At 45.7% G+C, this 15740-nt stretch overlaps 1 pseudogene; it reads right to left on the reverse strand.

The window, feature by feature from the left end:
• Positions 1 to 15740, reverse strand: part of LOC144120303 (uncharacterized) — a 67272-nt pseudogene that overhangs the window by 13131 nt on the left and 38401 nt on the right.

A 15740-nucleotide genomic window follows, 5' to 3' on the forward strand; every position in this document is an offset into this window, starting at 1 on the left:
GTAAGGTACTGGCACAGAAACATTGAAACTAATGGTTCATTCTTCCAATATGCAGAAAATCTTTCTTTTGTAGTGTCCCCATGGCTTGCATCGAGCCGTTAAGACTGGCGTAGAAAACCAATGGGGAACGCTTTTGGCGACAGCAAAAATGTTAATTGTAAAAAAATGGAAGCCTGCCGGAGGGAGATCTGCAGTTATATTGTGTTATTTTGAAATCTTGCAGTATATAAAATATTATGTCCATAAACTCTCTCCCGTTCAAAAATGTTTTTGTCCAACAAAAACTCAGGACGGTTACGACTGTTGTAGCGCGAATTCGCTGTTGACCTGCCTCCATTCCGTTCACTTCCACGCTCCTCTCCATTACCCTCTTCCTCGTTGGAGACAGGGCGACGGGTGGCAGCCGTTAGAGTGGGAGGCATGGGAGGAGTTGTGGGGAGTTAATGGGGCACTTGGGGAGTTCTTTCTTTAACGTGACAATGACGGCCTCGTGAGCGCTGAACTGGGCGCTTAAGTGGTCGACTAGGAAATGCGCGGGTAGCGAAAAGTTCCAGCTGCAGATGGCCTCTTGGGCAACCGCAGACATCGGCAGTGCCTCCGAGCCATTGAGTTCCATCATTGCCGAGGCACACGCAAGAGATAGGCTACCTGCTGTTTGATTTTACATAGATTTTGGAAGCCATATATAGGAGAAATGGATCTGGAAGCTAACCCTCTTACAGGGAGACGAAGCAGGACGTGGAGCTGACGTGAGGTTGACATCGTGCTCATGTGGCTGCAGAATGTTCACGTTATACGTTACACCAACATTGGACACCGCTTAACGATTATTACGGCGAAAGCTTTACTAGGCTATATCGACAAGGTCGTGTCCGCAAAACATGTCCGCAGCAGTTTTGAGGAACTTAAAAGAGGTGGCGCCAAACGAAAGAGGATAATGTGAGGATGGTGCGCAAAAAAATTATGTCGACAGAGTGATTAGTTATATTACTTATAGCTAAAAAGGACCGAAAGAAGGGGCGGAGCCAGGGCAACGTTTGGCGCCAAATTTGAAATCGAAGCGTGGCGCCATGTTTCAAAACTCAAAATGGGCCATTTATGGAACTTCATAAAGTAAGAGAATTCATTGTGGTAATTGAGAAATGGTATGAATTTACACCACTGCTTAATCGAGTAAATGTGAGGGGAAGGGACAAGTGAAGCAAAAAGAGGCGACGAGTCCCGAGGAGGCGTCAGTGCTTTCGTAATCCTCCGATGCGGGTTACCGCAGAGGCCTCAAATTTTTTCACAGCACCGCTTAAGAGCTGCGCTGTCAAGTAAAGATTGAAGAGCTTGACACCAATAGCTTTTTACAAAAACCTCCATTGAAACGATACTAATATTGTTTTCAAGTTCTATAAAAAGCAGCAGGCAAACAACAGCTCCTGGCAATATATCAGGGTTACGGTGTTGGAGACTTCCGATATTGGAAATGGGTGTTCCCTACTTCCTGTTCTGACATCATTTTTTATAGTTAGGCGTTAATGGCCTAAAGGAGTCAGTGTTCAAATGGTTATAGCAAAGCGTTTACAGAAATACTACAGAAATGCATTTTCTTTAACCGCCGCGCCTCTGGCCACTGACTCGTTAAGGCCTGTTTCACTAATTGTGAATTAAACGTTGCAAGGCCATGGAGAATCATAGTTGCACCCAGATTTCTGAATGTGAAATAAATGTTCTGGGCGTTCGCTTTCCGCATCAATGGTTAATGACTATCAATCCTACAAAAACATCCGTCGTATCCTCCCATCGAAAGCACTCCTACCCACCGCCTAAGTACGTCATTTTAGATTCGGTAATCACCTGTGTTCCCTCTTACAGGTACTTGGGTATTAACATAACACACAATCTGTCTTGGTCTGATCACATATCAGCACGCACAAACGATTCTAACCGGTGTCCTGGTTGGTTTTCGCTGCTGTCACTTAAAACTCTCCTGCTCCTGTGTAATAATTATTCCCTGTCTTACCATTGTTCGAACAAAACTAGAGCACGCATGCGCTATTTGGGACCCGCAACAATAATTTCTTAGGAATGCTCTTGAATCAGTACAGAATCGAGCTGCCCGGTTTATGCACTCCAACTACAGCTATTTCACTAGTGTATCTAATCTAAAGTTTGAATCTGACCTGCCTGCTCTCGTTAATCAATGTAAAATTTCTCGAATTAGTCTTTTTCATATATTTTATCATTTACAGCTATCTAGTTCTCTCATCCTACCCCTTACCGGACTTCGCAACGTGTCAGCCACAGTAAAAGTGCTTATCCACCGCCTGCCCATACTAGTGCGTATCTTTTCTCATTTTCCTTCCAGACTGCAAAAGACTAGAATGATTTCTACCGTGCTCTACATTGATGCGCAACATTTTATTATGTTCAGACAAAAAAATTGTACTCCTGTAATGGGTGATGCATTTTTCTTTGCCTTTGATGTATAAACGCTATCCCTCATGCAATGAATACCCCATACCTGGAGCCTTTGAGGTGTATATTGTCACGACCCAAGGAGAGCCGTGCAGGCAGGCGTAGAGGATAACTCGACAAAGAGGTAGGTCCTTTTAATCAAAGAGCCAGGTCAAGCCCGAGCGTGTCTCTAAAGCCAACCACCGCTTCTTCGATGTTTCGACTAAGCGCGGAAAGCCGCTGGGTGATATAGGCACGTGGCATTATTTCCCTCTCGAAAGACCATCGGCTCGATGCCAAGTGGGCTTTGTACAATTATAGAAGAAAAGGAAATGAATAGGGGTGAGGTGAAATATACAATCCGTGCTAGCTGGGAGGCGGGGAAAGTCAAGTTCGCACTTGCGGGGAGGTGATAAGGGCGCGGAACACAACGTGAACGCATCGCTCAGTCACGTGAAAAGTACGGCTTTAAGCATACCACACGCACGATATGAAGCCGCTGACCTCGAGGGCCAGCGATGACACTTCCGTCAGGAACAACATAGTAGTTCACGCTGAGGCCGCGCTGGACTTTGTGTATGAAGGAGAAAGAGAGAGAGAAAGTTTATTCACTGGAAATGCAGAGAGGTTGGGCGGAAAAATGAATATCTCGCCTGCTGCTCCGTACTGGGTAAGGGGAAGAAGAGAAAAAAGAGGGTCACGACGGGAGATGATGATGATGATGGGAGAAGCACACGATAAAAAGACAAGGCATATTTTCTAACACTACAAACTCTAGTCAAGGCCCGTGCCGCTTAAAAATCGTGAGGAGCTTTTCGCACAACCCCTTGCGGCGCATGGGGGTCCACACCGACAAGTGGTCGCCCGGTTCGTAGTGCACATTCCTGTGCCGAAGGTTGTAGTGTCGGACATCGGCGGATCTCTGGTCCTTGATGTGCAAGCGGGCCAGCTGACGGGTTTGCTCTGCTTGCTCCACGAAGTGGCCTGCGTTCGGTGGGACCGCTTCATTCCCGCATAGGAGCATCGCGTCCAACATCATGCGGACTCTACCTAGGTTAAATAAGACGAAACGGGGTAAACTTAGTGGTTTCTTGCGTCGCGGTATTGTACGCGAAGGTGACGAATGGCAAGATCTCGTCTCGTGTTTTATGCTGAACGTCGACGTACATTGAGATCATATCTCCCAATGTCTTGTTGAGCCGTTCCGTTAGGCCATTAGTTTGTGGATGAAAGGCTGTGGTTTTTCGATTTTCTGTATGGCTGAGAGTCAAGATGTCATGTAGGAGCCGAGCTGTAAACGCCTTGCCTCAGTCAGTAATGCCTTGTCTGAGCACTATGTCGTGTATAAAGAAGTGAACAACTTCGTCGGGTAGTTCGATTCAAAGCGCGAAAGTGCACGGCTGGCGCAAACGATTGCTTTGTTGACACCGTTTTGCCGCTGAACTAGAACGGCACCAAGACCGACGCTGTTTGAATCCGCGAGTACCTCCATGTCGGTATCATCGTCGAAATGTGCCACGATCGGGGGGCGATTGGAGCCGGCGTCGTAAAACATCGAAAGCCGTCTGCTGTTCGCTGCCCCAGGAAAATGATGCATCATCAAGGGTTAGGAGCGTCAGAGGGCCGGCATGGTGGGTAAAGTTTTAATGAAGCGACGATAGTAGGAGCAGAGGCTCAGGAACCGTCGGACCGCTTTTTGTAGGCAGGGACCGGAAAGGCAGCAACGGCAATAAGTTTCTGAGGGTCAGCACAGATTCTGTCCACACTCACGATGTACCCGAGAAACTTCAATTCGGGGAACCCAAAGTAGTACTTTAGCGGCCTGATGGAGAGTGTGGCGGATCTAACCAACAGCTTCGAGGTCAGTTCTGAGGCGGTGAAAATGATCGGTGAACGCTGTGAAAAAAAATTGATGACATCGCCAAGGTAAACAAGGCATATCTGTCACTTCAGACCTCTGAGGATGGTGTCCATCATTCTTAGGGATGTTGCAGGAGCGAAGCCGAGCCCGAATGGGAGGACGCGGAATTCGTAGAGCCTGTCCGGTGTAACTAAGGCGGTTTTCTCACGGTCCCTCTCATCAACTTCTATTTCCCAATATCCACTCCTGAGGTCTACCGAAAAGAAGTATTTGGCTAGCCGAAGCCTATCGAGGGAGCGTCGACACGCGGCAGCAGATATACGTTAAGCTTCCAGTAGTCGACGCAGAAGCGCAGTGTTTCGTATTCTTTACGAGGACTACAGGAGAGGACCACGGACTGCTTGACGGTTGGATTACGCAGTCTGCGAGCATCTCACTGATCTGCCTTTGAATAGCATTTCTCTCACGAATGAACACACGATAGGGCTGCTGATGAATGGGCCGAGCGTATTTATGCATGATGATATGGCGTTTAACAATCGATGTTTGTCGCCGTTTGGACAAAGACGTGAAACGTGCGCCAAAGTCACGCAAGAAGTCCTGCAGTTTCCTCTTTCCAGCTGGTGGAAGGCCTCTATTTATGTCAATGTCGTTTACCGCTTCTGGTTGACCTCGAGTCGGAGTTACCTCGCAAGAAAAGTATTCGGCCACATCCCGAATATGGTCGACGTACGCTATGGCTGTGCCACGGAACAGATGGCGATGCTCATTGGAGAAACTGGTAACAAGTATATCTGTGCAACCGCCATGAAGGAAGCCAAGATCTCGTGCCGCAGAAATCCCCGTAGCTACTAAAAGGGATACATTAGTCTCGACAACCCGGAGTCCCTGATGTTGTTTGTCGCACGTAAATCTAGCGAGTATGCTGGCGCGTAGTGGCGCCTTAATGTTATCATCGGTGACTCGCAGAGCACATTGGGAACCCTTTGTGCTCAGGCTTTTAGGCTGTCATTTTGGTGGGAAACGTCACCAAGAGATTCGGGATATTGATAGTGGCACCGTGCTCCAGCAGAAAGTCGATGCCAAGGAGGACATCGCGAAAGAATTCGTGCAGTATGAGAAACGTGGCAACGAATGTGTAGCCTCGCACCGTAACCCACGCCGTACACATACCGTGTGGTGCGCAACATATCCGCCGGCCGTACGTATATCTGACCCTTGCCACGCCGTTGTCACGTTTTTAAGGGTCGCCGTAAGTGGTCCGCTAAGGATGGAGTAATTCGCAACGGTATCTACCAACGTGCTTATCAACCTTCTTCGCGTCGACAAAAACAGGGACGACCAAGGAGGTCCCCCCTTCAGCGCGGCCTGGCGTTGTAGGTAGGGAGTGACAGCGGTGCGGCGGCGGAATCTGGTCGGCGAGTCGGGGCGATTCAAGCGGCGTTCAAGAATCATTGCAAGTAGTTAGGTTGCCTGACATACCTGAAATTGAGTGCGTTGTTGCAAAGATTTGTTTAAGGGAACTGAACCTTATCATAGGAGCATTTTACAGGCCTCCTAACTCCGATAATATCTTCTTCGAAAAACTTAATGATTTCCTTTCTGAGTGCTAAAAAATCTCACCTAACATCTTAATCGGCGGCGATTTTAATATTCCGGCCATTGACTGGGAAAGCGAATTTCCTGAACCTTTGTCCAAATCAGCAGAGCCCTTCGTTGACATAATTCTTTTCCATAGTTTAACCCAGCTTGTAAAGCAGCCCACACGCATTCAGAACGACTCAGCGTCCATTTTAGATTTATTTCTTTTATCCGATGGACTACTTCGTCGTGGTCCAGAACTGCACATCGTGGAAGGCATATCAGACCACAAGATGATATGCTTAGCCTTCAAACTAAACATTGTTCCTAACTGCAGGAAGCATAAACGTGCTTTTCCAAATTTTTCACGTGCCGATGACGTTGGCATTCTGGATGCGTTGGACGGCTCCTTTTCTAACTTCCTCTCTCTTTCCGAGACATGTCGGGTGGACCGCTTATGGTTAATCTTTAAGAGTTTGGTGTTAAAGTGTATAAATGATTTAGTACCATGTACTCAAAAAATTGTACATAACACAAATCCCTGGATGTCCAAAGAGATTGTGCGCTTAAAGCGGAAAACAAAAAGACTTAGAAAACAAATCAGGAAATCTCCCTCTCCTTCTAATATGCTCAAGCTTTCATACATGCACCTTCAGCTGAAGGGATGCGTAAGAAAAGCAAAATATAATTATCCTCATGTAACCATGAAAACTTTCCTTGTCTCATCCCCTGCCAAGTTCTGGCGGCATTTTAAACCCAGAAAAGACCAATTCTGTAGTATGTGTATCGACGGTGCGACTGTGACTGACAAGTCCCATATTGCGAACGCATTCAACAAATTTTTCTGTTCGATATTTACATTTGATGACGGCAAATGACCATATTTTGCATGCCATGGTAACTCCGCTCTCAGTGATGTATCCATATCAGAACAAGGCGTCTTATCGCTTTTACAGAACATCGATACAAAAAAGGCACACGGAACTGACGGGATCCCAAACGCCTTCCGGTACAGGTACGCAGAGTGGTGCTCCAAATACTTATCTGTTATTTTTAGAATATCCCTATCTCAAGCAGCGCTTCCAGTTGACTGGAAGTATGCGAAAATTACGCCCATACCGAAAGCGGAAAACAAATCACTTCTAGCATCCTATAGACCATTTTCTCTATTGAGCACAAGCGCTAAAATAATGGAACGTATTATTTTCAAACACATATATTCTTTCCTGGAGGAGTACAACTTAGTCGATTCCCGACAGCACGGCTTCCGCAGGGGCGTATCTACGGTCACGCAACTTATAGAGGCAGTGCATGATTTTAGAGCAGCACTCGATAAACAAAGCCAGATCGATATTATTTTTTTAGATTTTTAAAAAGCTTTCGACTGCGTGTCCCACCCAAAGCTGCTATTAAAACTGCGAACCATACTCAAGAACGACACATTGCTTGCATGGATAGCAGCTTATCTCTCCTGTAGATGCCAATGTGTGGGAATTGATGGAGTGTGCTCGAGCTATATGTTTGTCCAGTCGGGTGTTCCACAGGGATCTGTTCTTGGGCCCCTTTTCTTCCTAGTTTTTTATTAATGATATTGTTAGTGTAGCACCCGTGAAAATAAAACTTTTTGCTGATGATTGTATTATTTATCAAGAAATTAAAAACTCGAATGACCAATCTCAACTAAATTTTTCGCTAGCTCAAATAGAAAACTGGTGCTCAAAGTGGCAAATGAAAATAAACAGGAAGAAAACGGTAACAATGGCAGTAACACGCAAAAGAAAACCCCTCCTATTTCCCTATTCCGTCAATTGACACCCTTTATCTTCCGTTAAAAGCTGTAAATACTTAGGTGTAATCCTCACCTCAGATCTCAGATGGAATGAACATGTTTCATACATTACAAAAAAGGCTATGCAGAAACTAGGTTACATGAGAAGAACCCTGCGCAATTCTACACAAGAGATAAAACTTCTTGCATTCAAAACTTTTATCACACCCGTTCTTGAATACGCTTCTGTAGTCTGGGATCCGTGCACTCAATTAAACATTGCCAAACTCGAAAGCATCCAAAAAAAGGCAGCTCGATTCATCTATAACTATTATAGTTGGCGTACCTCCGCAACTGCACTTGTGGAAAAAGCTAATTTAGAACCATTACAATTGCGACGGTATTTTGAACGAATGAAATACATGCATCTACTCTACAATAGTAAGCTAGGTATAGATAGTAGCATTTATATCGAACATGTTATACGGCGATGTACACGATCAAACCATTCCAAAAAATTAAAAGAATATATGTGCCGAACAGATACCTTTCAAAATTCCTTTTTTCCGAGAACCGTCCGTCAGTGCAACGCTTTGCCTTGTGATGCTGTGGAATGCCCTACTGTCGAATCTTTCTTATCAAAATTGAAGTGCATAAGTTAACTCAACCTAAGCGTTTTTGGTTCCCGCTATTGATATTGCTTTGTGGTTGTGATTATTGTCATTGCTGATGGATCAGCGTATGTCTACCGTTAGTGTTTATTTACTAAAGCGTGCTATTGATGCCAGCGTTCTTGTGTTATGTGCCAGTGTTGTTTCTATATGCCTGAACAGCGCGAGCTTGTACAAAGCATTTTTCTTTCTTATTTTTTCTTTTTTCTTTTCTTCTCGGTGTTAATCTGCTCAAGCAGGCGGATGACACCACTGTTATCATTATCATATATTGTAGCGCTTTTTTGTACTTTCTTCACCATGTTTGCTCACTCCTGCCAAAGGCCTTCTGCGAAGGCTGGCAGTACCTCTGAAATAAATAAATAAACTGTTCGGCAGTGCGGCGGTAGACGTAGGGGCGATTCGATTGGTGCTGCGGTCGAAGCTTTTCGGCGAATTGGCCTTTGACGGCTTCACCTTCGGAGGAAACACGTGCTGCGGCATAATGTGACCCAGAAGGCGAAGAGCGGCGTGGCGATCGAGTCTCGCGGCGCGGAGAACGCGGGGGACTACGTACAGTGGTAGCAGAGAGGTCGTTGATCAGGAGCGCGTTGATCAGGATCCGTCGTCCGTGGCGCCTGGCGCCTATCAGATCAGAAGGCAAACGGTTGGGCAGCGTGCACGGCGACCACTGGAGTTTAGGGCGAGGGTACAGGAATTACAGGAAACGGCGCATTAGGGCCGCATATGTCACTAGCTTGGGGGGCCGGTTGCGGTGCTGGAACGACTGCAGCGACCGGTGCCCTGAGTGTGAAATGAACTTCTTCGCGGGTGACACAAGTCAGGGAATCGACGTCAGCGGCAAACACTGCTCTGAGTTACTCCAGCTTATCACGGGCCACGGAGCGCACAAGTTCGCGAAGGGAGCTCGGATTTGTTCCGGGATCGTAGTCGACCCGGTTAAGCTTGTACAGCGTGGACGCTCGACGCTGCTGGACCTCTGCTGCAGCAGTTTATCCATATGAACAGCATCGGCCAGAAACTCCGCAGCGGTGGTGGGCAAGTTGGTTCCGTGCGAGGCCAGAAAAGAGCTCATTTTTGACACCGCGCATCAGGTACCGCAGCTTCTTTTCTTCACTCATGGCCGGGTCGGCGCGGTGGCAAAGACGCGTCACGTCCTCAACGTACATTGCAACACCCTCATTCGTGAGTTAGATGCGAGAGGCCAGGGTACGGTCCGCACTCTCCCGGCGGTCACTGTTGGCGTACGCACTCGGAAGTTGACGGCGGAATGCCGGCCACGTAGACTATGTGGCCTCGCAATTCTCAAACCACGCCAGGGCAGTAGCTTCAGGGCTGAAGTACACGTTCCGCAGTTTCGTAGCGTCTTCCCAGCTATTGAAGGTCACGATCCATTCGTAGTGAGCCAGCCAGACCTCGGCATTCTCGAACTGGTCTCCTTGAATGGGCTTAGGGGTCCGTGGGGTTTGAAGGGTGAGATAGGAGGGAGCGGCGGTAGGGCCATCCGCAGTCAGGGCGGGCGGTGACGTTGCCATGAGTGAAGTGGAAGGCTGGGCCGCTCCGTCAAGAGGAACGACCTCGGCGGACAAACCTTGGAGCCTCCGGGTTGCGCGATGAACCGGGGTGGTCACGAGAGTCATCTACACGAGACGGGAGCATCGACCGCACATCCACCAGTGTCACGACCTAAGGAGAGCCGTGCAGGTAGGCAAGACTTTCATTTGAGCTAGTTGGTTGTAGCTTGACATGGTTTACGCAAAAAAGCTTACAGGCGCTAAACGACGAAGACAAGCACACTCAAGACAGGACAGGCGCCAACTTCCAACTAAGTTTATTCATGGAAAAAATCGCTTAATAACCACACCAGCAGGCAAAGATAGAAGCAAAACATAAACACGCAGTGACAGAGCATAGGAACACGTGCCAAAAGGATCAAGAAATGATTACAACTCTGATAATGACAACACTGAGAAACCTAATCTCTTCTTCTGAGAGCGAGACAGATGGCTTGCTTATGCAGATATGACCCCTCTGCTTGATGTAATAAGCTTCTATGATTTCACGCTCTAATTTGTCTTTAGACCTTGCGATGAATTTGGTGTTTACAAAACCTGGACGACACTTGCAGCTTTTGCAGTGAGTGGCCATGTGGCTCCCATAACCATTTTTTATCTCAATCTTGTGCTGCCTCACTCTTTCATTGTAGCATTGACCTGTCTGGCCAATATATTCCAGACCGCAGCTAAGAGGCACAGCATACACAACGTCAGTAGTGAAAACAGTGGCGCGGATTTGGTGATTAGTTTTGCACTGCCTAACCATTCTTGCTTTGTTCAAAGTGCACACGCATGATAGCTTGCAAGGAGCAGATAGAACCACATTGACCTTATACCTGCTGGCTACTTTCTTTAGATTGTGCGAAAGCCGATGAATATAGGGAATCACCACCGTCGGTTTCTTTTCTTTGTCCTTGTCTTTCTGAGCCTGTTCACCCCTTGACGCCACCTTGCGCTTTTTTACAAGGTTCTCACTAATACTCGTGATGAGGTGTTTTGGGTACCCGGCTTGGTGAATGCGTTCAGTTTGCGCATCAAAGCTGAGTGCCATCTCATGCTGGCAAGATTTTTCCAAGGCTGCATTCAGGCATGTCGCAACGATTCCTCGCTTGATTTGCTTGGAATGTGCACTACCGAAAGGGAGTAGCTCTATGCACGATCTGGGGTTGTAGGACCAGCAAATATGTCTGTCGTTCTAAACACAAGTCTAAGGTCAAGAAATTGTAGGCTATTATCGCGGGGAAGTTCTTGAGTGAAAAGAAGCCCTTTGGATTCACTACTGAAAATGGTGACAATGTTTTCATAAATGGCGCATGGTTTTTGAACCTACGTGATCGGTTAGCACAATTAGGTAGTCATCCACATATCTGAATACCCTAACAACGTTAGAGGTCAATAAAAGCCGGTCACTGACACGTTTGTCAACACACGATAAATAAATGTCACTCAATATAGGCGCAAGAGACGACCCAATACAAACACCATCGCGCTGAGCATAAAACTGATGGTTGAAAAAAACGGCAGTCGATGAAAGGTAAAATTCTAAAAGTGTCAAGAAATCATCACAACTAATACCTGTTTTGTCCTGAAATGGTAGTTCGCCAATGCATGCAATCTTGTGTTTGATGGAAATTAACATTTCGGTATGCGGGATGGAATAATACAGGTCATTGGCATCAATCGAAAAAGCCCACTGTGCTCCTGGCATTCCGTTTCTAAGTTCCTGAACAACCTTATTAGAGCTGCGGACAAGAAAAGGGTCATCTAGAGGTAGGGACTTTAAATGGCACTGGAGAAAGCGCCCAACGTACAGCTGCCAGGACCCTTTTTCCGAAACAATCGTGCGCAGGGGGCATCCAGGCTTGTGAGACTTGTGAGCCCTAATCGAGCGAGGGGAAATTTTGAAAATACTTAGTTCTCTTCCGTGCAAACCGTCTACCGGAGAAGATTAAATGGTTAAGGATTCAACGTCCCCGCTGGCCACCGCTGTGGCTGAGTGGTTATAGCGCTCGCCTGCTGGTCCGAAAGACGCGGGTTCGATCCCGGCCGCGGCGGTCGAATTTCGATGGAGGTGAAATTCTAGAGGCTCGTGTACTGTGCGATGTCAGTGCACGTTAAAGAACCCCAGGTGATAGAAATTTCCGGAGCCGTTCACTACGGCGTCCCTGATAGCCTGAGTCGCTTTTGGACGTTAAACCCTCACAAACCAAACCAATCAACGTCCACGCATGACGCAAGTAGATTCGACGGCGTGAATCGAGCACTTCATAAATAAAGATTAAGGCGAGGAATCCGCCAGCGCAATAAGCGTCATGAAAACCTCACATTGCTTTGAAGCACATGAACGCTCCCTAGGGAATTTCAAGTGGCCTAGCCCGAGCGCATCTTTCGAACCAACCGCCGCTTCGTTGTCCTTTCGACTAATCGCGGAGGACGCGTGGTGCTAGGCACATGCCAATATAAAATAAATAAATAAATAACATGTGACTCTTAAAGAGGTGTGCATGAATTTCAGAGCATATCAGACAGCATTTTAGCGACGCCGTGTTCACGTTGAAAAGAACCAGCGAGAAGAAATTTTTACGTCTCCCAAATTTATTGATTTATTTAAAAATACTGCGAGCCTATATGGCCCAAGCAGGAGGGCAATACAACATAACAATCACAAAGAAAAAAACAACACACAGCATCATTCGATGTTAACAAAGGGAAGAAAAAACAGCAATAATAATATTCCAAGAAAGACAACTTAACCAAGGAAGTGTTCTTCCAATGCGTTGCTAAAATTACTATTTTGAAAAAGGGATTCTGGGAGCAAGTTCTAATCGAAGATGGTTCGGGGCAAGAAGCTGTGCTTAAATGAATTTGTTCGTGCAAATATAGGCTGCAGTGTGGGTCCTTAGCGTGTCATGTTCGTCTGATGGTAGAAAGTTGAACACAACTAGGTACTGGAATGTTTACCTCGCATGAAAGAATCTTACGAAGGAACAAAATTCGGTTTATATTGCGGCGGTCTGAAAGAATTGGGATACTATTTTCGGCCTTAAGCTTTGTGGGAGAATCAAATCTGCCATATTTGTGTAAAATAAACCTGACTGCTTCCCTTTCAATGGTTTGAAAGGAGGTGATGTTCTTTTTCGTGTACGGATCCCAAATGATAGATGCGTATTTGAGCTTATTCCGAAGGAACTTGTCATACGCCAAAAGCCTAATGTTAGAGCCTTATATTTGCGAAACTAGTCCACAAAAAAAGCGTAATCTGGTGTGAGAAATACTATGGTCGGATAAAGGAAGTCTGCAGTGAAGCTCCGGCCACATTCATGGCAGCCGCGCTCTATTCCTTCGGTAGAAGGAAGTAGCCCGTCGTTTTCCCACATCACTATAATAACCGAATCTAGGATGCATGGTGGCATTATCGGCAGTGTTTTGACGCCTCCTATGCGTCGAATATTTCGACGGCATCGTACGTCACAAGGAAGCGCCATTACTGTAACATTCTGCAAATAACGCTCTTTCTTTCTCTCTGGGGTTGAAGACCATGAAAGTAAAAAGGAAAGCTCCAGGACAAATTTGACTTCAAAACGAAACCACGATCGCAATTCGCTCATGCGATATTATATCACTTATTACAAGGTAATTTGATGATGACAGGGAAGGAAGAAGATGTATCGATAGAGTGAAATGGTTCGAGGAAATGACCATGATCGCGGTCACCTTTTTTTCCAGTTCTCAGGTTTTCAATCAATAACGTTTTCCGGAGCACATCATCTGCTTCCTCCTTTGGAAACAGCAAAATGACACTGTATGTGCATTCCAGCGAAAGGGCATACAAAATAGAACGCAGCCAAAATCTTTCGACGTTTGCTTTGGTGTTTCTTGCACTTCGCGTGAAGGCTTCACGATGAGTAAAGAACAATAAACGACGTAGTAGTACACACGAGTTACGGACAACTGAGTCGGGCTACTATGCTGGACCTGAATCGACGGTTTCTCGCGCAGCCTGCTAGGTGGCAAGCAGTGATCTGGAGTTGCAAATAGGGTCGGCTGGCTGGTATAGAGATGGACGTGTGTGCGTGCCTTAAGTACGCCGATGAGAATGATGATGGAGAAGAAAATTTCTATGCAGATTTCTGTTATCATGGCTATCGCGACGTAGTGGGGATCTGGAATGACCCAGAAACAAGAGGCGTGAGGCATTGCAGACTGTCTCAATGTTTACGAGGATTCTAAACGCTAATTTTTCATTTGCAAGGTTTAGGTGCGAACTTTCTAGCTGATGATGAGGTGAGTGTGTTTTAGATTGCCCTGAACGGTCGTTTGATAATTTCATGTCTATTTTCTAATCAAATGCTCTCAGAGATGATCTGTGGGAATTTTTTTCTAAGATGAGGCACAGTATTTACTTTTCCCCAAGAACTGCTAAAAGTGCAAAAGGAAAAAAAACGTCTGGACTAGCAGCGAAGTGATTCATCTCAAGTGCAGGATTAAAAGGAAACGAAAAGCATGCTCTCGTAAGCGCCGAGAACATGACACTGCTTCATTGCACGAGGCGAGAATTTAATCGTCTTACTAAGGTTTCGAAGGATATATCTTTAACGCAACAGTGAAAGATTTTATTTATGCAGCACCTTTGAAAGCATTTGTTAAGTGTTGGGATACGTAAGCCCTATATATAAACAGAATAAAGCTAGGGATTAAAAAATTACACGAGAACACCATGAACATTTTAGCTTAAACTTCTCTTCCGTTTCCGCCAAAGATGTTGCTTCTATAATTTTACGACTCGTCCGATCGTCCTTCAGCATCAGACCTTGTGGTCAACGAGGAAGGAGTCCTAAACCTCCTGAGGATTAAGACTAAGATATCCGCCGTTGCGGACGGCGTTCTTAATGTGCTTTATATAGATATTCCTAGTGGGTCACTAAATACCTCACCATGTCTTAATCATCGCATACCCAGGGTGCATTTCCTACAGCCTGGAAACAAGCGAAAATAACTGTAGTTATAATCTGTAAACATCTCTCAAACTATCTTTCAACTTAAAATTTGTTATCAAAAGTGCAGCATGATTTTCATAAGAGGTTGTCCGCAATAGCATGGCATTTGTACAAGCCGTTTACGATATTCGTCAAACAATAAGGAGCCGAGGCCAGAGCAACTTAGCTTTTTGAGTTCGCCAACGTACTTTATAAAGGATATCTTCCTAAACTCTTGCTAAAAACTAAAGCTATATGAAAATGGAAATATTTCCAAATCGTTTACATCACGCCTTCATTCTCGTGAGCAGTATGTCCAGATAAATGAAAGTAAGCACCGGACGCAAGCTAGTTTTGTCAGGAGCACCGCAGGGCAGAGTATGCAGGCCCCTTTAATTTCTAATTTTACTTAACAATTTTTTTCACTATCAAAGTATCACTAAGGTTATTCGCAGATTATCGCGTCCTATATTACACAATTCAAAGTTTGAGTGACCAGTAAGACTTTAGCACTAATTTACACAAAAATTCCGGAATGGTGTATTGAATAACAAATGACACCGAACCCAGTACAATCAGTCTGTAAGACTTATAGCAAGGAACAAGGCGACCCTGAAGTATGAGTACAGCATCGAAGAACACGAACTAAAAACAATTCAGAGCATAATATTCAGGATAATTGTATGTTACCAAACTTGAGGTGGAACACGCGCATCAGTGATGTGTGGCGAAGGGTCAATAAAGTTCTCTGGGCACCCTGGGAATGACTATCGCGCAACCATCGAAGTGAAAAATCTGGTGCATAAGGTTGTACCAAGGACAATTATTGAATAAGCAAAAATAGTGCGGCACCCACACACCACAACTAACCTTCATAAATTGGAG

The sequence above is a fragment of the Amblyomma americanum genome, chromosome 2 (genome assembly GCF_052857255.1).
Source record: "Amblyomma americanum isolate KBUSLIRL-KWMA chromosome 2, ASM5285725v1, whole genome shotgun sequence".
Lineage (NCBI taxonomy): Eukaryota > Metazoa > Arthropoda > Arachnida > Ixodida > Ixodidae > Amblyomma > Amblyomma americanum.